General features: G+C 37.8%; 1 protein-coding gene, 1 long non-coding RNA gene and 1 pseudogene across 6 annotated transcripts in view; 1 reads left to right on the forward strand and 2 right to left on the reverse strand.

Moving 5' to 3' along the window:
- Positions 1-22,598, reverse strand: part of PPP3CA (protein phosphatase 3 catalytic subunit alpha) — a 309,010-nt gene that overhangs the window by 285,245 nt on the left and 1,167 nt on the right. The gene's annotated exons all lie outside the window — the stretch shown is intronic.
- Positions 429-5,239, forward strand: LOC140623637 (glutathione S-transferase P pseudogene; annotated as a pseudogene).
- On the reverse strand, positions 14,966-22,241 carry LOC140623731 (uncharacterized). 3 transcript variants are annotated; one of them, XR_012023284.1, is made up of 4 exons: positions 21,937-22,241; positions 20,147-20,204; positions 17,647-17,703; positions 14,966-15,366 (listed from the first exon to the last, which is right to left on the reverse strand). It is a non-coding gene; the product is annotated as an uncharacterized lncRNA (long non-coding RNA). The 3 variants fall into 3 exon arrangements; XR_012023283.1 differs by having other exon boundaries at positions 14,966-17,703; XR_012023282.1 differs by having other exon boundaries at positions 14,966-19,748.

Genomic DNA, 22,598 nt, shown 5'->3' on the forward strand with positions numbered 1-22,598 from the left:
ATGTCCATCAGTGATCTGTGTGATCCAAAAGATTCCATTTTCTCACCTATATGTCACAAATGATAATGCTTATAAGCAAACTCCAGGACAGCACAGCTACAGAAATAAATATGTTCATACATATTATTTTTGTGCATTTATAACTCAGAATTAAAAAGGAGAAACACAAATCTATTGGTACAACTGACACCTAAAAACAACAACAACAACAACAAGAGTTCAGAAACTACATATATTTATTTGAGAAAACAAACACAAGAGTATTTCACAGGTGAATTAGAGCTAGGTGTTCCTTTGGCAGCATTATAATATCACCAAAGCAAGAAAAAGCAATTCTTACCCTACAGGCTTAAAAATATCAGCAGGGACCAAAAAGTCCATCAGTGGGAGGAATGTCATTCCATCTTCAGTGTTGAATACAATTTATTTTTAATTTTCTTTCTCTAAGTTTTCTTCCCAAAGAAGCTAACTATAAAAGGACCAAGGAGCTGGGATCATTTGTTGTTGTCATCTGGCAGGAAAACGAGGGAATCCTTCCAAGGATACCAAGTACCAGTGTGAACTAGCCCCCAAGATGGGAATATCGCAATGAAAACAAAGGCAAGCAGCTTGGCACCAAGGCTGCACAAAGCTTCAAAATTAAAAGGAAGAAAATTTAATTTTATGCAGGAAACAGAAAATTGAAGAGTCAAATGGTAGAGTTCAAGTGCCAAGAGAAAGGTGTTTTTAGCAGCAATACTCTGTGAAGAAAGGGGAAAACCAGGCCAACCAGAAAGGCAGCTGTTGCAACAGAGGATGTCTTAAATGCAAAGACCATTTATAGTCATTTCCCCTGCAGAAGCTTGGCCCTCTCCCCCAAACCTGATTAAGAATAAGAAATCGTTGTTTCATTTGTCCTTTAATACTTCTGACTCAGAACCCTTGTCAAATGAGCTCTTTTGAACACATTTTGACTTTCAGGTTAAATGTTAAATAAATAATGTAATAGTCACTCTCTTCACATAGCAACTTTTCCTAGGCCAACAAAAACACGCCTAATCTTGCCCATAAAAAAAAAAAAAATAGATAGCACAGTCTATTCCAAATGCATGCAACAAAGAAGTAACATATTTAGTTGATATCACAACTTTGAAGAGGGAGACATTAAAAGACACAAAAACATATTACTGCAGAAAATTTCAATGTTACTATTACCTGATTTTTGCTACATCTGTCATATGTATGCACCATATATGCATACAAGGTATTTGATTAATGAAAAAAGTATCAATAATGAGTGAAAGGAGAACATGCAGTTCTCCCTAAGACCATTAAGCTCACACTTCCACCACACTTTGGTCATCTGTGAAATAAAGGTATTGGGCTAAAATGTCACCTTGAGCTCCCTTGCAGTATCCACCTTTGATGATTCCAATATTCCAGTGACCCCAGGTCTATTGTGCCAGCCTTCTAATCCGTCTGCCAGATTTCCTCCATGTCTACAATCATTGCTCAAATGAAGCCAAACCATAAACTGCTACTAATCTAATGAATAGCTTTAAAAATACTCAAACGTGCTACTACAGGGCTTTGGGGAAAGCAATTATTTTAAAGACAAAAATGTGAATTTTTTCAGTCCTCTTATTTAAGGAATTTAAAGTACTTCAACAGAGCTCTGCTGCCGCCACCGCCACGGCTACTGCCACCACCACCTGCACTGCAACTATGCTACCCTATACCACCATCTACTTCCCTGTTCAAAGGCGCTGCAAGGCCATGCACATGCTGCTGGCTGACCAGGGCCAGAGCTGGAAGGAGGAGGTGGTGACCATGGAGACTGGGATGAAGGACTCACTCAAGGCCTTCTGTCTGTATGGGCAGCTCCCCAAGTTCCAGGACAGAAACCTCACCCTGTACCAGTCCAATGCCATCCTAGGACACCTGGGCTACTCCCTTGGGCTCTACGGGAAGGACCAGCAGGAGGCGGCCTTGCTGGATGTAGTGAACGATATTGTAGAGGATCTCCACTGCAAATACATCCTCCTCATCTACACTAACTACGAAGCAGGAAAGGAGGAGTATGTGAAGGCACTACCAGGTTACCTGAAGCCTTTTGAAATGCTGCTGTCCCAGAATGAGGGGGGCCACGGCTTCATCGTGGTCAACCAGATCTCCTTCGTAGACTACAACCTGCTGGACTTGCTGCTGATTCAACAAGTCCTGGCCCACAGTTGCCTGGACTCCTTCCCCCTGCTCTCAGCCTATGTGGTATGCCTCAGTGCCAGACCCAAGCTCAAGGCATTCCTGGCATCCCCCAGAGCATCAATGGCAACGGGAAGCAGTGAGAGTTTATGGAACCCTGGGTGGGAAGCTGGTGGGCTGCCTGACATCCTTTCTCCTTGACCAGTAAAATTTTCAAGTGAGAAAAAAATAAAGTACTTCAACAAACTCAGGTTGTGTCTGTATGTTAAGTATTAACTGCCCTCCCTCTTTCAGTCAAGGGTGGACTGATTAACCCACTTACCCACCGTAATAAGGAAGAAATGGAATCAGAATATATGCCTGAACAGCAATGTGTCCCTGATCTAAATTAGGGATGCAGTGTTCCTGAACAAAAAATCCCATTTTAACCCTAAAGAATCTTTCAAATGGTAAAACCGTTACAATAAGGGTCTATGCTTTCACTTACAGGCCACCTTTACTTGAGGTATGGAATATTTACAACAGTACTGTCATCAGCAAAAACATAGCGCTTACTAGGTGCCAGACATTCTTCCAAGTGTTTATGAATATATCGATCCATTTAATCATCTCAACAACTCTACAGGTAGGTGCTATTATTACCCTGTTTCATGATTAGAAAAATGAACTACTGAGGCACATAATTAGCTTGCCCCTGGTCACAGTACATAAGCAGCAGAGCTAGCATGCAATGCTGGTAGTTTGGCTTCAGAGCCCATGCTCTCAACCACTCCACCATATGGAAGTCAGGGTAAAGAGCACAAAAATACCCATCTCTTTCCACTGTTCAGTTTCCTTCTGCTACTTTGTTTGGCTGCATTTACTAAAGCACTCAATACAGCTAAATGAACAAAATTTGTGCCTGGAACTAGAGATACTGACTTAAGGAAAAGCAAACGTCCATGTACACACAGGAAAAGAAAATTAAAATACTTAGAATCTCATTTAGAATAACCTCATGAATTTATTTAATGATCTTGGTCCAGTTTTTATACATTTTGTACTTCATATCTCCCTGCCTCCCTCTGTGTAATTCTTCACCTGAAGGAAAAAAAATGCAACAAATATAGACAATAAATTTTTCTTTTTTCATCCCCTAGTGCCAAGAACAGTGAAGTTCAGTCCTGCATCAAAGGGAATTATTTTCTGTAGAGTCATCAATTAATTACCATCACCAAAGTAAGTGTAAGCCTAGAATTTCTTTCATATTCAATTCTCATTTATATTGATGGCATCATTTTGAATATGATTTGCGAAATGAGATTCTTTGTTCAGAGTAGCTGAAACAGAATGGACACATACTCCAGTCTTATTAAACCAGTGCATGGCTCAACATAAGCATCATCTGGGAGACTTACTTTTTTTTTTTTTTTTTTTTTTTTTTTTTGAGACTTACTTTTAAAAATGATGCTGGGGCCTCACCTGAAGAGCCTAATTCAATTGGTCAGGGATAGGTCTGAGCATTAGTAGCTTTGTAGCTTTAAAAATTTCCCAGGTGACTGGAATGTGCAGCCACACTTGACAGGCACCATTTAAATGCTACTCAGGGCTTGTCAAACTTTAATATGCACATACATCACCTAAGGATCCTACTTAAAATGCAGATTCTAACTCAAAAAAGTTCTGGGATTTGGCCTGAGATTGTAATTCTCCCACACTCCCAGGCCATGCAGATACTGCTGGCCTATGGACCACACTTTGAGCATCAACCTTCCATTCCTCCATTAGTAACTTACTAGTATGAAAGGTGAAAAGGGGTAGAAGGGATATTACAATTTAAGGTAATTTGTATATTTTACTTCTATGTAAAAAGATAATTATTTTTAAAAAGTAACTTGAACCCACAAGAAATGATTATATAACACAGGGTTCCTGTGAACTAAGTGAACTTATATGCATGAAGCATGAGGGGCTGTTCCTAGCCCAGAATCAGAACTCAATAAGTATTATCTGTTTTATTACTATCTTATTCATAAATGAGCAGCAAATGATGACCACCCATATCAAAAACACTCATCGCTTGGGGCAGCCCCAGTGGCACAGCGGTTTGGCGTCGCCTGCAGCCCAGGGCATGATCCTGGAGACCTGGGATCAAGTCCCACGTCAGGCTCCCTACATGGAGCCTGCTTCTCCCTCTGCCTGTGTCTCTGCCTCTCTCTCTCTCTCTCTGTCGCTCATGAATAAATAAATCTTTAAAAAAAAAAACCACTCATCGCAGATACATAACTTGTATTCTGGAAAAATATGGCCTCTACTTGTTCAGTCTTCATATTATGTAATTATCCCTTATACTTAAGATTTGGAGAGATAAAACATTTGCTCTAGAGCTGAAATCTGCATTATTGATACCATGGTATCTGGGAGCAGCTTTAAAACACTTCAGTGAAGAAAAAGAAAAGAAAAAAAAGCATAGGGAACCAAATATAGTGAAATTTGGTATGTCAGTGCTTATTAACCTATATACGGCGTGAACTGCTCTTCTTTCACCTTCTATGAATGCTCGCTATCCTTCAAAATAATTTTTAAATGTTCTGTTTTTGGATCTCAGCTTCACCACTGATTAGCTCTGTGATGATGAACAAGTAACTTCTCTGACCCACAGTCTCCTCTTCAGAAGAGGATGCCATATTAATCACCATATTAATTACCTTACAAGGGTAACTACAGGGATTAAAGGAAACAGCATTAAAAATAAATAAATAAATACATACATACATACATACATAAATAAATAAATAAATAAATAAATAAATAAATAAAATAAATCAAGCAGGTCACATCATAAAGATAAATTTAATTTTAACCCAATAGACCAATTTAAAGAGGAGTAAAAAGAATGGCAAAGTGTTTCTAAAATGGAAACAAGCAGGGCTGTGAAGACAGAAGAGGGTGTGCCATCACCCTACCATCCTAGTGCTTTTCATTACCTCTTTCTTAACATTCTAGACCAGATTCCATCAGAAATAGCAAGAAGTATGGTGTGCCTGGCTGGCTCAGTTGGAGAAGTGCGCAACTCTTGATCTCATGGATGTGAGTTCAAGACCCACGTTGGGTATAGACATTACTTAAATAAATAAGACTTTAAAAAAAAAAAAAAAAGAAGAAGAAGAAGAACAAGGAAGAAAGGGCGAGCAACAAGTAGCATATAGTGAATTCTCCAGAATGCATATCCTGAGAGAAATGCATAAAAAGGTTTCCTTCATGACAACACAAATCAAATAAGGGTGACCTATAGACAGACACCACTTCTAACTGCTTCACTATTGCCCTGACTACAAGTAACATGGCTTTTCCTCCTACTCACTCCCTTCATTTATGAAAATCTCTGAACAGTAGCTGGGGATAGCAGTGCAGGAGGAAAGTAATGTCTTGAATACATGCCAAATAATCAAAAGCAAAATATCACTTCTGGTGTTATCTCCTCATAGGACAGAAGTTCAAATAAGAGCAGATGGTACCTTTATTACCTGTAATGTAATTACAACATGATTATACAATCATTTAAAAATATCCATTATTGAAGATAATTCCATGATTCCAGAAAGAAATAATTCATAAAACTTCAGAGCTGGAAACTTCGCACAGAAGTATACAATTTCATAAAACACAGTTTAGCATAAAAGTGAAAGGAAAAATTATTAAAAATAGTGTACTAAAAACTTAAGCATATTTCCATTTTTTAAGAATATGTAGAAGCAATGTCATACTGAGTCTCACTTGTGTCCATTCCAATTGACTTGTAATCAAATACTGTAATTCAATGGGACTCAGAGGGACATGCCTCTTCTCCATAAGAAAAAATTCTACAATCTGGAACGTACTACAAATATATTAGCCTCCTTCATTATTCAAGAAAGAGTAAAAATAGGTGAGTTCAGAAGTTGTATTTACTAGGGAAATCCTCAAAAGAAGCACTCTTGGGATGCCTGGCTATCTCAGTGTCTGAACATCTGCCTTTGGCTCAGGTCTTGATCTTGGGGTCTTGGGATCGAGTCCCACATTGGGCTCCCCACAAGAGAGCCTCTCTCCATCTGCCTCTCATGAATAAATAAATAATATCTTTTTAAAAAAGGCACTAAGTTAATCTTCTACTTCACAATTACACTCTTAGGATACAAATGAAAGCCATACTTAAAATGCATATTTATTACATATTGCTCACGCAACTGGAATGCTTAGTCATTGATTATTTTACTTACATAGTCCTTTTTAAATACAGATTTACCTGATACTTTTTCCTATACTAATAGCATTCAAATTATCTATGCGTACAGTAATAAACTCCAGGCATAATCATATCTTAGTACCAGTTTCCTTAAAAGGTAAGGCTTATTTCAGGCAAGGTCTAGGCCAAGGATTAAAATAAACATACATAGCAGAAAAATTTTAATATATATTTTGGTTTTTTTAGGCCATGAAATGCCTTACACCTCAATATGTATAAATTAATAACACAAGAATTGTCAATAAAATGCCCTAGTTGTACTGGCATCTAAGAATTAAAGTTATCTACTTTTTTTCTTTTATGTGTTAATGAACTCTTTTAAGAAACCACCAAATAAAGGTCATATTTGAAGTCTAAGGTTCACAGAAATGTCACAGGGGGAAATAAAGAAAGGAAAAGGAAATACGAACCCAAACTGATTCCAGCAGGGAAGAAATTTTCCCACATATAGAGGTATTAGCCATGAAGCAAGGGACAGCCACAGGCCTCAGAATGAAATTGAAGCGCCCTGAATTTACAGACTCAGGGAATCAAGGCAGGGTGCTAAATCTTCCATTCCACCTGAGCCTGTAACTGCAACTAATTGAGCTGCAGGACTTCTCAAAATCAGTCAAACCAGGTTCAGTTGGATAAGATGTGTGTTCAGTAATCATGTGAACAAATATATAAATTTACTTAATCAACTGCCTCAGAGAAGTATCAAAATTCTGAATCTGAATCATCACCCTTTCCTTTAAATAATTACAACATCACTTGAAAAGTGTAACTAGGCTAGTCCCAAGCATTTGTCATAGTACAGAAGAGTTATAAGTGGTAAATGAAAAATTCTGATCTCAAAATAATTTGCATTTGCATCTAAAATGTCACAATGAAACCACATAACTCCCTCCTCAAAATGTTTCATGTGACGTCTCCTTGAAGTGGCTTTCACTTTAGCTATGTGTGGCTTCCTTTATTTGCTTTAGTGACAAAAATACGAAAATGAATATAAAGCAGCAAAGTCTCTAAAACAAAGGCCAACAATATACACAATAGCTACTTTTTCATAGTTTTGATTACAGGAAAAACTCAAGGTCCAATAAAAATACTTTCTTTATGTATCTCACAGCATTTCTTCTTATGTTTTATATTAGGTTGTCCTGTAACATCATGATTAAGTCATTAATCCCAAGTAAAGACTAGTTTACAGTCTAGTCCCACTGTTTGTGAGCCCTGGATATACATTTCTAAAAAGGAAGCAGAAATGCATGTCCCACAAAAGTGCCAGATTTTTCTCTCACAGAAAAAGCCAATGATAATATACTAAAATGACTGCCAGCAGTAACAATATTTTATATGAAAACAAATCCCTAATAAAGTCTATTTTCTATCAACTCATTGATGCTACCTAATGAATTTGACTTTATGTGCAATTCAACATACTGTTATGGTGGTAAAGGCCCAGAATTTCCAGTCAACACTGTTGGAATCCAAATACTGGCTACACTACTTACCTCCTGTGTGACCTTCAAAAGGTACTGCATCTCTCCTAGCCTTAGAGTGACTAGAAGGATAAAACTATATAATGCATGTACAGGGCATATACATTAATATTATTAACATTTTTAGAATAGAAATCTCAAAAATATATAAAGGTACTTGATTATTTATTTATTTTGAGGAAGATACTATGAAGAAGAAGCAAAGTACCTGACAAGTTAAAGTATTCTCTTCAAAAATAATTGCAATGTAATATATGACAAACCATATGCCAGCAATAAGTATACCAACTCTCTAATTATTATGTCTGGAAAATTCAATCTTCTACTGCCTAAAATGACAAAAACTTAAAATAAATCTCAGGGTAGGCAAAAGCATTGAACATTTAAAAAAAATTATCATTCCAAAGTACGGTCATAGAAAAATACACTAATTAGGTAAGGAAAAGATCAAGGACAAGCAATTGTTCAAGCACTCCCCCTTTTTTTGTACAGAAGCCATAAGCTTTTTATTAACACAAGTGGGACTTTCTCCCATGTTATGTATCCAGAACTTTAAATAAAGATTTGTAAACTTATTCATCTAAATTGGCTTCAAAAATGCATTTGGTTGCCAGTTTTAAGTAGAAGGCCTAGAAAAATCTAGTAAGGACAAAAACTTGGGCAAATAACTAAACAGAAGAAGTAAAAGAATCCAGATGTTTTTTAAATAAAAGATCTAAGAAGGCTAGAACCAGAGGACAAGATAAACAAGATTTAAATCAGACTAAGGTATTCCTTTAAAGGTTGTGTTTAGAATTGTATAAAGCAACTACAAAATCCAGAGTGAAGGAGACTTGGCTTAATAGATTTGTATGAACATGCCTGGGGAGGAAGATGAACAGGTCAGGTATTCCATTCAGTTGAGAGTACTAGGAAAAAAATAATCCAACTTGAACTACATTAATAAAAAGTGTATTAGAGAGGGAGAAAAAGAAGTACTAACATCATTATGCCTTTGTGATGAACAGGTATATCTCTTCCAGTCAATTTGCTAAAGGGGAGGGGAGACTATGATTAATTATGTGCCAGGCATCATGCTAAGCACAGGGGAGATGAAGCTGATAAAGCCTTGTCCTGGATAATTTAACAAAGAGAAAATTTTGTTGTGAATATTTATGATATATTGTATACACAAAGTATAAGAAGTATGGCACACAGCTGTGCCTGAGGATATCAGAAAAGTTTTATACAGAAGAAGGACAGGATAATGAGCAAGAGTGTTCCGTACTGGGGTAAAGCAAATACAAAGCTATGGAAAGTATCATTGGGATTTTTCAGTAGTTCAGTTTAGTTCAATCAACTTTATATAGACCAAACACGCATTCAGAATACACATATAAATAAAAAATGTTCTATCTGCTCTCAAGAACTTGTATTTTAATAAACCGCAGAGACTTAAATGTGACAAATGCTGTATTAAACATATTTTCAAAATTCATGCAATAGGGGTCAAATTCCATAATATATAAAGAGTTCCTACAAACCAGTAAGAAAAAGATCACCAATCAAATATGAATTAGCATAGTCAGATGTTCATTTTCATTTTTTTCAGATGTTCATATTTAAATGATTCCTCTAGTGACAATATGGGAAAATTAAAAGAAGAGACAAGTTTGAAAGTATAAAGATTAACATTGGGAGGCTACTGCAACACTAGATGAAATATTTAGAAGACCTGAACTGAATGACAGGTTTATTTAACTGGATGGATAATGATAACACCAACCAGGCTAGGAAACGCAGAAGAAACACCCCACATTATTTTCACCATACCCATTCACAGCAACTGTTCTGTGTAGAGTTTGAGAGAAAGCTCCAAAGAAAAGACTAGGTTACAAATATAGATGTGTTACTCATCAGCCTATATAAGCAGTAGTCAATCCTATGTGTGTAACAAGATGAAATTGTCTAGAAGAACTTGTAAAAAAAGAAAAGGAACATCAACATTTAGGATTCAGTCGAGAGGAGCTGGCAAACAAGTCAAAGAGGAAATCTATGAAAGCCAATGAAGAAAGCATTTTAAGAGGAAAGACGAGGCCCATTATGTCACATATCACAGAAGCCAACAACTGGACAGTCATTGGTGACCTTTGCCAGTCTCAGAGGCAGAGGATCTCAAGCTGAAGTGGATTTGACAATGGGTAGGAGATGAGGAATACTTTAATGCAGGTTACTTCAAGAAGCAAAAGCTTTGATTTCAAAGGAGCTGTCCAACAATTAAAAAAAAAAAAAAACCTACAATGTCTAATATGTATTAAGGGCTCTTTTTGAGCAGGCAGTAAGCCAGGCATTTCAACTATAATTCCTCTCACAGTAACAATAACCTTGCAAAGTTAATACTATGATTTCCACTTTTCAGTAAGAAAAATGGGTTCAGGGTGTTTGTTACATGGCTTCCCCATAGACACACAGCTGGCACACAGAGAAAACAGGATTTAAACGCAGGTTTTGTCAAACTGTAAGCTGTTCTTTCCACACTCTGATGCTGCCTCTTCACTGCTGTAAATATCCTGGGACAGGTGGGGTCAGTGGGGGTGATTAACCACTTAATAGGAAGGTTGGTGTTTTTTGTTTTGGGTTTTTTGTTTTGTTTTGTTTTGTTTTGTTTTGTTTTGTTTTCTTTGGAAGATAGTTGAACTAGTGTACTTTTAAAGCCTCTTCCACCTTCTACAACCCAGGATACACCTTGCTCACAGGTGAACTATAAAAGCTACAGAATTCCACATATAAAGACTCATCACTCCTTCTGTAGTTCCTTTTATACCATCCTCATTTACAAATAAGCCCATATCCTATCATTGTGCTTATATATAATACATACAGAAAAAATAATAGTTTCCATGTGTTTCTGTCAAAAATGAAAATACAATCTATGAAGACAGTTAATCACTCCCTTCCCCACACTCCACAGCATGTTGCATCTTCTGCTATTAAAATAATTACCACTTACATTCTGATTTGCTACACACACGCACACACACACACACACAGGATAGCAACCTTCAGAGACCACCTACTTTATTTTAAGCCCCAACACAAAGAAGAGAGCCAGGCAAGTAATAATACATGAATGGACAGGATAGAAGGATGGATGGGTAGATGAGTGGCCTGATAAGTGAAGGAAATATTATTTTTTCAACAGCCATTTTATACTCAATAATGGATTATTTAATCCATTTTCCAACTGTGATATTACAATTAAATCACATTTGAGGGGAACAGATAGAAAATTGAGTGACACAAGAAGATGGGATATGAATTCTTCAAAAGGACACATGAGAGTTTACTCTCAGAAAGTCTCCTGAAATGCAGATTTTTTTTTCTTGAATTCAATACTATCCAAAGGCCAAGAAAAATTTAGTCAATTCACCAAAGTATTTTTTAAAGATCAGTTACTTATGAAACTTCTTTCAAAGGTGGCCACACTCATCCTAAATAACTACTCATGGAATTTTGGGCATGACCCCTGGGAGATGTTCGAGGAAAAAAGGTTGCACAGAGCACTCTGAAATCACCCGAGGTGTTTTCTCTATGGGTTTCAAGATCTACCCAATCTACAGATCTGGCTAGTAAAGGTATACTCTCTAACTGCACCTTTCTGTCAAGATGCACAGGATATTCACTTGCACAAAACACAAGCATGCATGAATCCAAATTCTAGTAAACTCTCCTCAAAAATGTTCATTGGAATACAGCAATCACTGCCACAGATTACAATGATGTATCACTTCCACTGTGATTAAAAGGTCCATCAGAAGACCAAGAAGACTGCAGGTTATGCAAGATGCCCACCATGACATCTGCAGCTCCATCCTTTCCTCTCCTGCATGAAGAAACACATCAGAATGTAAGTAAAAGTCATATTTTGAGGTCAAATGTTAATCCACCCCAGTTTATATATAGATATTTTAAAGTAAGTCACTTGCAAACTTCTGTATGTTGTTTTCAGTAGCTGTTAATACCTCACAGCTGAGCGTAACACAGAAATGTGTTGTGACACCATAGTTGGAAGGCACTGGCCCCTTTTAGGCCTCAGTGAAACTTAAACTAGTTATCAAATTACAATAGAAATCACTGGATTAGCCAAACTCGATGGCCTTAGGAGCTGTTTATCAACAACCTTCCAAGACTGGGTGGCTGGCAGAGGAGGCAGGTTTGGCTTTAGACGAGTGGGGTGCAGAGCTGCCTCCATGGTATGATTTGAAAAATAAACAAGGGACTTGGCCTGTCCTCAGTTACCATGCTAATATAGTCATGGTGTCATGTTATCATGCTGTACCAATACTACCAATAAAAGCAAGTAAAATGAAAGCAACACCTCCAGAAAGTCACTATTAAAATGCATCTGCTATTCAGGTTTTCTGGAAAGCTCTACATATAGAGCAAGGTAGGTATTTGATGCCTCAGAGCTGCAGTAGCAGGAGTTGATGAATGGGATTGAAGGGAAGTTCAACAGGAAGGGCAGAAGGAGTAAGAGCATCATGACAGTGTCAATCCTCACCCAGCCAAGGGACATCATGGGATAGATACTAGGCTGGGCCCACGAGTAAGAACTTGAGTTTCAAGAAGTTTAAGGGTCAGCATAAGGACACAGAAGACCAAAGCAAAGTGCTTTGGAAACCAAGCTCAAAAGTGCTGGAGGTTCAATAAAAGATTAGCGAAGATGTACTTTTACTCATTTCTCCATTTTCCAAAGACCTCAACAAACCTACATGGTTTTAAAGGAAGGGTACAGGGCCAAGGAAGGAACCAGAAATGCCATGTGGGGAGTGGCTAGAACACTTAAGAACATGAAAGCTGTCTTTAATATCAAATAAGCTCTCTTGTGAAAGATAAGGCCTATTTTATGGAACTTTTAATAGTCATAGAAATAATGACTGTGTACCCCGGAGCATTAGACTGATGTCAACCCCAAGTAAACACTTTGGCAAGCAGAAATGGCCAGGTGAGAGCAGGTCTTAGTAAGTAGGGAGCTCCTGCTCACTAGATGTGTTCATGAAACAGTGGGGTTACTGTCCATCACAGAGGCTGCACAGGACATTCCACATTGAGGATGGCCTGAGCTGGATCACTGCTGCACCTTTCAATTCTATGAGTTTGGTTGGTTTCTTTTGCTTTGATTCAGACACAGTGAGTGCAAGAGAGAAAAGGTTTCCTGCTCATCTCACAATCCCTCTCACTAGTACAGAATCAGGGTAATGGCTCCAGGCCAGATGAGGAGTTGATTTCCAAGATCTCTTCCAGCTTCAAAATTTCTCAATTTTAGGTTTGTCACACTTACAACCCAAATAAATGAGAATCGTTTATTCTCTCCATTCAAAAGATCCCCCATAATCCATACCAGATCCCCCATAATCCATGCCAGTGTTAAATGTCCATGACTCATTTAAAAAAGTCACCTAATCCCAGATGCTTCCAAGCAGTATATTCTCTTGTTCAGGTGATAGTGGTGCTAGAAAATGTATGAGTGTGATCCACTGGAGAAAGAGACTTTTTAATACCTAAAAACTATAAATTACCACTCAACCTTTTCTTATTCAGACTGAATAACCTTTCAGTTACTGTCACAATTTTAAGTTCTCTAATCACTTGGGAAAGGGGGAGGAAGGTTTTGTTGTTGTTGTTGTTGTTTTTTCCTTTTCCTTTTTTTAAGACACTGTAAGTTTTCTACACCTATTTCTGAAAGTCCATGTGAATGAGACAGAATATTCTAGCAGAATTCTGACCAGAGGTGAAGGCAACAGAGAGATCCCTCCTGACTGCTGAATGCAAATTGGCAGAAGTTGACAAAGATGTGATTTTATGTGGGAAACTAGTTTCCCTAGCCTTCAACTCCTTCAAGGAAAAGTATTTTTGCATTAGGGAGACAGATAAAATCCTAGCCCATAAATGGGAGCTTGGAAGCCCTGGCAACTTGCTTTAGTGGTGAGGCATATAAGTTCGGGCTAGCAGGCCAGTGGTCCTTTGTAAGAACCAAGTTGACAGCAAGTGCCTCACCATACTTCCTCCCAGTTGATGTGGATTCCAGGGCTGAACTTTTATAAAAAGATTCAGCACACAAACGTGCCATCAGGAGAGCTGACTCACAAGCTGGCTGTACTCACATGATGTGCCTGAAAGATTTTTTATTAGTATTATACAGACATCCCTTATCTAGGCCTGCAGTATGTTCTACATCTCTGTTCTGATTCCTAAATGTATTAACTTTTATTCATTCACGTTTGTGTATTTTTCTAAGCAAGCAATTTTTCTAAGCCATTATATTTAATTCTGAAGTCTAATCTGGGCCTCCCAGAGGCTTGTCATAGTGGTTCTCCTTCAACTTGGTATCATCACCAGTCCTCCTGAAGAAAAACAAACAAAAAATCACCTACCTTTGAGAAACTCAACCTATACCCCTTTGACTGACAATGACCCACTGAAAATCAAGCACACCCTGGGTAAGCCACTCCCAACAGTTATGCTTCTGCAGGATGTCTACTAGGCAAAAAATATATAACCTCAATTAACAAAAGAAAGTATTTCAAAAACTCAGGTGAAAAAACCCTTCTATGTGATTGGCACTTATGAATCAAGAAACTCACCAGAAGTTTGTGAGCTGATTTAGGATTCACAAAGTTTCAAAACAGAAAAGAACCCTATAATTTAAAAGCTCAAATCCCTCTTACTTCTTATCTGTTATTTTGTTCATTTATCAACCACATATCAAAGGTCTATTCTACAGGAGGCATTGTACTAGGGTTAATTATACAAAGATAAATGAAGCCAGGCCCTACTCTTCTGCTCCTTCTGGGAAGGAGGCAGATAGGTAAACAAATCTTCACAGAGCATGCTCTATTCAAGGTGTCTTCCATGAAAATGAAGAGGCTGAGTCCCTTTACTCCAATTGAAGATATCAGGAGATGTTGGTCCCAGAAAAGGTGACATATGAACCAAGGCTTGAATGATGAGAATTAAACGATGACAAGTGTTACCATGACAATAATCAAACCCACACAAAGAAGGTATGCATGTACTTTATTAGCATTAAATATGCACAGCAGACCAACAATGCCAGGTGTGATGAAAAAAATTTTAATTCCTTTGTAAAAAGCAAAATAATATTAATAACAACACAAACTTGGAAGTCCTGACTCAGGTTTCATCATTGTAAGAGAATATATTGTGCTTTTAATTTAATTTGATAAAATGGCACAGCTTACAGGATGTTTAAAAACAAATGTCAACGAATGGCTTAAAGCCCACTTAGGAGAATATAAGGAGTCAGCAGAGTTGGTGCCACATTTTTTTTAACTTCTCATAGCCCGTGTTATCTTCCCACTGGATAGAATCCAATGACATTTTGGGGGCCAGAGGAGGGCAGGAGGAGGGCAGGAGGTTATGCTGAAGAAGGCTGCATTTCTGAATTACAAAAACATTACAGAAAATGATAAATTGAGACGTAAACAAAGGAAGAGGGTTTTTTTCCTGGTTGTGGTTTTGTTTTTTCATGGAATTTGCCAAGTCATTTTCTCTTCAAGTCCAAATCTAAATAATTTTAAATATATATATCACCCAATACATCCAACCCTGAGTGATTAACATATCTTGTCTTACCTGTCAAAAATTGATCAGTTTATAGGGAAATATAACAAAAATTGAAAGAAAGCTTTCAAGCTCAAGCTAGTATGTTATGGTGAAAAGGATTTAGCCTTTTAAACTCAACCGGCATAATGCCAGTCCAAATGACCAACCAACAAAACTGCCCTCAATCTAATTATATCACCTTATTAATACCTCCCTCTCATACTATATTCCCTGATATGCCTGGAGAAGGAAGCATTCCAATTAATCATACAGTCATCGTACAGAACCATTTACAAAGAATAAGAACTTAATAAAATGAACTCAAAATAAATATATAATTTGTCTCCATTTATTGCTTCGGGAGGCATAGTTGAGAACTGTGCAATGTCTGAAGTCATTTGACAAGACCTGATTCAGTGCATAAGAAGTAGGGTACTGAGCTAGGCACCACTTGTTCAATGATCATAGTTTTCAAACTAAAACTCTGATATACATATTAACAAAAACTTTATGTACCTTCTATGCTTATGCAGCATCCTAGGCAGCACAGTTTAGACACTAACATAACTAGAATCTCCAAAACATTCAAATGCTACATAGGGGTAACTGAACATTTTAAATCAGGAATAGCAGCTCTTCCCCCCAAAAAATGAAAAAAATAAATAAAGTGGATCTAGATAGTTACTATATGCAGAGACTCTAAGTCTTATTAGAACCTTAGAGCTGATGGGGTTTTTTAAAATTTAGCTCCATATAAATAAAACTCTCAAAATCAATCATCATTCTTCTGGTTTTATAACTGTAGAAAGGTTCCTCAAACTGATAAACACTGTAAGGTGGTAGGTATGTCATAATCTGGAGGCAGCTATTAACAAAAATCTCCAGTATCTATTTGTTCATTTTGCTATCTGCAGACATTTGCAGAATTTTGAGTTCCAAGAGAGAGTTCATAGAAAGTCAGATAGATGGGATGCCTGGGTAGCTCAGCGGTTGAATGCCTGCCTTCAGCCCAGGGTGTGATCCTGGAATCCCGGATTGAGTCCCACATCGGGCTCCCTGCATGGAGCCTGTTTCTTTCTCTCTGCCTATGTATCTGCCCCCGCCCCCCGCCCCCCATCTCTCATGAATAAATAAATAAAATCTTTTAAAAAAAAGAAAGTCAGATAGACCATCATACTTTGCTGTGAGGCAAAAGCATGGATCAAGTAAATAATAAGACAAAGAGAAAAGACCAATCTATCACAGTCTTATTATAAAGAATATATCTAATTCCAAAAATGCAGTATTTTAATAACTGATTACTGCTTCCTCAGTTTTTGTTTTTAATTTCAAGGTTTTAGTTACTGCAAGTATATTTGTGAAATGCATTTGAGATCCCAGCCATAGTCTAGGTCCTCTAACTGACAGTCCATCTGATTTAAGCCATGATTCAGATCACCTAACCATAGAGGAATATGAAATATTTTATTTGACTTCTTATATAGAATATAATTGAAGGCTTATCAATTATACAGCCTCTGTGAAAACAGAAGATGGGAATATGGTAAAAATAAAATGAATTAAAAATACTGAAAATATCAAGACTACTAACGACTTAGGTTACAAACTGAAGTAATGTTTCAGTGCCTACATTCCCACCTGATGACTATATTTTTAAAAACGGAGTGAACACCTATGAAGCACCGGCTGGTATTTTCATTTGAGCATTCTCTAGAAATTAATAAAATCCTCAAACCAGACCAACTGTGTGGGCCATCATCTGTAGTTCAGACAAAAACGCTTCTGATAACCTTCCAAAATAAAAGTAAAACTTTTAGCAGGAGAATATGATATTTCTATTTCTGTGTATGTACCTGAACAGAAAATAATGTTTAAGAGTTTTCCTTTAGTAAACCTCATGCCAAGATCAAACCAGATTATAACATTTATCATCAGAATTTATATCTCTACTAAATACACAGCTTCTTCTCCTATTACAACTATTGTATGTAGCTAGTCATTCAGTAAAGCAAAATTTGAAATAAAATGTGATAGCTTAAATATACCAAAAGTTTCAAATAGATTTTCAAGAGAGAAGAGCATCTCTGCTAAAGGAAATAATGTGCTTACACTTACCTGCATTCTAGTCCCACCTGTGACCAACCATTCTATCTAGTGTCTCCATTTCTTCAACTATAAAATAAATGCCACCATAAGCTACTGTTGCAGACCCAAGGCATTCACAGATTCCAATATTAATTGTTCTGACTATTCTGGAGTGACCCTCAAAGTACATTAACACGTTGTCATTTGTAATTCTGTATCAGCAGTGACCAAATTGCCATTTCTAGGCAAGTGGACCAGGTCAGACCACCTGAGCTCTCAAATTCCATTAGGGGTTCCTTTGGTTCACACAAGTGAGGGATGAATAGAATTTTACACATGAGGGAAACACTCTGTGACTTAAATAATATAACAGTGCAATTACAAAAAGACTGAATTCAAAATCTCACTATATCTCTCTTGAATTTCAAGAAAGTTGCTGGAAAAAAAAACAATGATTTTTTAATATTTATGAAAGTTTCAGGTCATGAATCATCATCATTCTCAATAGCTCTGGAGTGTCCAATATTTTCGCAAAACTTTCAAAAGAGTAATTTAACCAGATTTGCTAAAAGGAGGGTATGTCTAGAAAAATGCTGTTTTCCAATGAGGTCACTCTAAATGGATTCTTTATTTGGTTTCATAATTAGTTCCAACTTTACACATGGCTGACACAGAAAAGATAAGGAAAATTGTAAGAAGCCAATTATAAAAGCTGTAAGTATATAGTATATTGAAGTCCTATTTCATATTTCTAAGATTACAAATAAAAACAGGTCATATTTATACAAACAAATAGATTCACAAGACATATTTTTAAACTAATATAAACAAATGTTAAAGTAAACCTCTAACAGTATTCTAGTGTTACTTGTTTCACACATTTTAACTGGATGTCTTAAAATACATTGTTCATTTAAAGTAGAGGTTCTTTCCTCCAGTTTCAGAAAAAAATTATCTTTTAAATGTTAATCTAATAATTAATGGCATTTTAGAATCACTGGAATTTCCCTGAATCACAGTCTCAATTGTTGCCTTAAGCCTTAAGTTACAAAATGTTTTGAAAACAATGCATTTTTGTTAGATTTACTTTATAGTGGGAATCCTGAAAGAAAATACTAATGAACAGATCAAGCTAATTTGTAATTAATAGCATTAATTTACATGCTATTCAGTTGGTCCTGAAAAGAATCTGCTAGCCATGCCCATATTATGTCGTTATAATATTAATTAGATCAGCAGACCCCTTTCTTCACATCCAGTGTAAACTTTAGCCACAAAACACTGACATCTAATAATACTGAATTAATAAGGATTTAATGTACTCAAACAGAAAACCAGATACATAGAATATACATGAAACTGAATTGATGGTAACAAATCTAAGTAAAATAAATTCACAATGAGCTGCTCTTCTTGACACACTACAAAGAAATGGCATTATTTAATATTTTGTTTCAATATCCAAACATGATGATTATTACTAAATGCAGCATATTTTTATTTTCTTGTTAAGCAATATTACCATCTCATTCAGCTAGAAACACTAGTGGCTTGAAACATTGTTTACTTAATATTTTGCTCGGCTACCAGCTTCTTGATTGTACAATCTTAGATATCCTTCCAGAATTTATATACAAATAGTATATAAACTGACAACAGAAAAAGCTTTTTTTTTTTTTTTTCTGCATTCCTCACAGCCAAAAGTAACCTGACATAGAGCACGAATTCCCTACCCAGAGCTTTTGAGAAATTCCCCTAAACTCTTCCCAGGAATTTACCCCCCTTCAACCTGCCACGGTATCTGGAATTTCTACCATTAAAGTCAGTTTGGGTTAACGTAAGAGGCCCATTGGAAGATGCTTAGAAATGGAAAAAAAAAAAAAGACAGGAAGGAAGGAAGGAAGGAAGGAAGGAAGGAAGGAAGGAAGGAAGGAAGGAAGGAAGGAAGGAAGAGATGTAACAAAGCAAGACATTTATCACATAAAATTTAACTTCCCTATAGCCAGTAGGGAATGTTAAGGCCAGTCAAGGAGTTAAAGGTAGGAACAGGAAGGAAGAAATGAACAAAAGCCAAAGTTTAGAACCAGGCTTGTGGAGCACCACGGCAGAGAAAATCCAGACTATGTGGCACGCTGGGGGAAAGAGGAGAGAGTCGTTATTCTTCTATTTACTGACCTCCATCTTTTCGTCATATAGTTAGGCATATATTTTGTTTCCTTAAAAAATGTAATAGTAAATGGATCAAATTATTCTGACTGCCAATGAATGGCATTACCAAGCTCTTTTCTATGAGTTTTTGTACTTTCCATTGTTTTTATCCAAAAACAGTCAAAATGAAACAGCACCAGCTTTGCTAAACAAAGTATCATTTTTTTCTGAGGTAATCTAAATGAATGCTTTTTATCTCCAAAGCTGCCATTCCTTTTCATTTTTAAGACTTGGAAAACTGATCGGGGGTTCTGGACACACTCTAAAAGATGCTACAAACCTGAGAAATTGCATAGTTAGTTGAGACTTAAACTCAACCTACCTTTCTAAAGTTGCACTCTGGAAGTACAAATCAAGAAAGCCGTCACATCATGGTATTACTACAAACAAAACCACAAGCACAGCTTTATTTGTAAATAGCAATTTGTTATACAACAAAAGCCAGATGACACTAATGCAGATAACTGTAAACACCACCATGGCATGCCATGGTAATAATGATCCAAATACTTCTTATTTCTGTATGTAACCAAATACCACTATCTGTACTTTGTAAAAGGAGGGAAAGCTTACGGATAATCCCTTTTCTGCATTAAAGAGTCAATCTCAGACCACTGAGATGAAGTTCTAACAAAATTTAAAGTCATGGTTCCATGAACTATGTCTTATCTAATTTTTATAAATAGGAAAAACCATTTGGTCATCTGTTTTCCATTCATCATACCTGCACTTTCTACTCACTAAGCATGTGTGTACATAGGGAAATAAGACTTCTTAGAGAACTGATAATCAAAATAGATTACCATTTCAAATAATTAGTCCTAAAAATCATATATGTGACAAAATGTTGGATCCACCCTTCCATAAGCCTTTTGAGCCAACAAAATAAAGTCTAAAATAAGCATAAGAAAAATAGCATGCCCATCTTAAGATCAGGATTCATTGATTAAACTTTTTTCCTATAAACAAATTTCACATTCAAAATTCACATCAAGATCCCTATCAAAACAAATGCAAAATTACCTTTTTCCTATTTTGAGACATTCCTATTTTCCTATATTATCCACATGTGCGTTTCAGTTCTGCAAAAATATGTAAATCTTTCTTTTGGAATTATGGGGGAGGGTTGTCTCCTTATAATAAAGAACCATTTATAAAAATACTGTAACACTGGAGAAAAGCAAGACAAAATAATCATGGAATGGTTGAATTGGCTCCTTCACACTAATTGGTAAAGACACCAGTCAGAATGTGTGGACAATTATTTTTACATTCTTCCCTGCATGACAATTTTACATTTACAGGGAGAATCCACACTTTGTGATTTAAAACAGGGAACCTGAACTTAGTATGCACATATGAATGTTTTTTTTATTCATTACACATTTACGGCTATCATTTGAATTGTAAGCTTTACAAAACTTGTTTTGAGAACATGCAATCTAAACGTAAAGCTTGGAGTTACACCTAAACTTCACACATTGGGGAGATACTCTGATATTTCAGCAGAAGGTCTTAATTTTTGAAAATGTCAACAGAAACCCCTTAATACAAAGCATAGTTCTTTTGAATGAATTTGAATTCACTGTTTTTTACATGAGGAGCCATCCCTGCACAAAGAACAGTTGTGCATCTGTAGTCCTACTTTGGGTCATTTTTGCAAAGGAATTTCCTCCTTATTTTGATGCGTCTATGAATACTGCATTCACGTAGGAATGATTCTAATACAACCAAAATGAGAAGAGATATTTCACTCTCTCTTAAAAAAAAAAAAATACAATTCCACACCTCATCACCACGAACACACAGACACACACTCAACTTTAGAAACTGAGCCAATGTGAATGGAGCAACGAACCGTTCTAACGCCCCAGAAGGGCTTCTGGATCACGGTCTCGGTGCTGCTGAGTTACTTCACCTAAGTGTTCATGGGGCAAATGACTTTATTGCCCTGCACTCCACTTGCCTGGCCACAATAGATACTAAGTTGTACACACAACACACACACGTGAGTGCGCCCGCGCGCGCACACACACACACGCACACACACTCCACACCAAACAGTGCCGTTTCTTTCCTATTTCAGAGGCCCTTGGCGCGCCCGGTCCATACCCCATCCCTGCTTCGCTCCGGATCCTAACACCAGGAACCAGGGACACTACTTAATCCCGGCGGACCTGCCCTGCTGCCCCGTCCTTCCAGGAGTCATGGGATGGTTCCTCCCCCTCTCCCCCACGAAACACAACGAGGACGGCGGATTTTCCCGGACGAGGAAGACCACTGCCGGTCCCCTTCCTCGCCCCACGCATCCCGGCTTCTCCTCGCCAGAAACCCCAGAGGCAGGAGTACAGGATCCCGGGGCCGAGGAGAGGAGCCGGTTAACAGGGGGTGCCAGGGGCACGGAAGCAGCGCGCGGGCTGAGGTTACCACGGGGGAGGTGTGCTCCAGCGGGAACCGTTCGAGAGCAATGACAGGTCGGGGGCGGGGGGCGGGGGGAGGCCGGAGGACTGCTCTGCGCGGCTTCCTCGGGGCCTGCGGGGGAATCCCGGAGCGGCGGCTCCAGGGTCGGTCCCCGCCTCCCGCGGCCCCCGCGGCCCCCGCGGCCCCCGCGCGTCCCCTCGGCCACCCCCTCCGCCCGCGGCCGCCCCCGCCCCCGCCCCGCGCGGAAGGAAGCGCCGGGCTCCCCCCACGCTCTCCCGCTCTCTCGCGAGTCCTGTGCAGGCCCTTTCAGGGGGAGGGGGAGGGGGAGGGGGAGGAGAGGGGGAGGGGAGGGG

Source organism: Canis lupus, chromosome 33 (assembly GCF_048164855.1).
Source record: "Canis lupus baileyi chromosome 33, mCanLup2.hap1, whole genome shotgun sequence".
In the NCBI taxonomy this organism is placed as follows: Eukaryota; Metazoa; Chordata; class Mammalia; order Carnivora; family Canidae; genus Canis; species Canis lupus.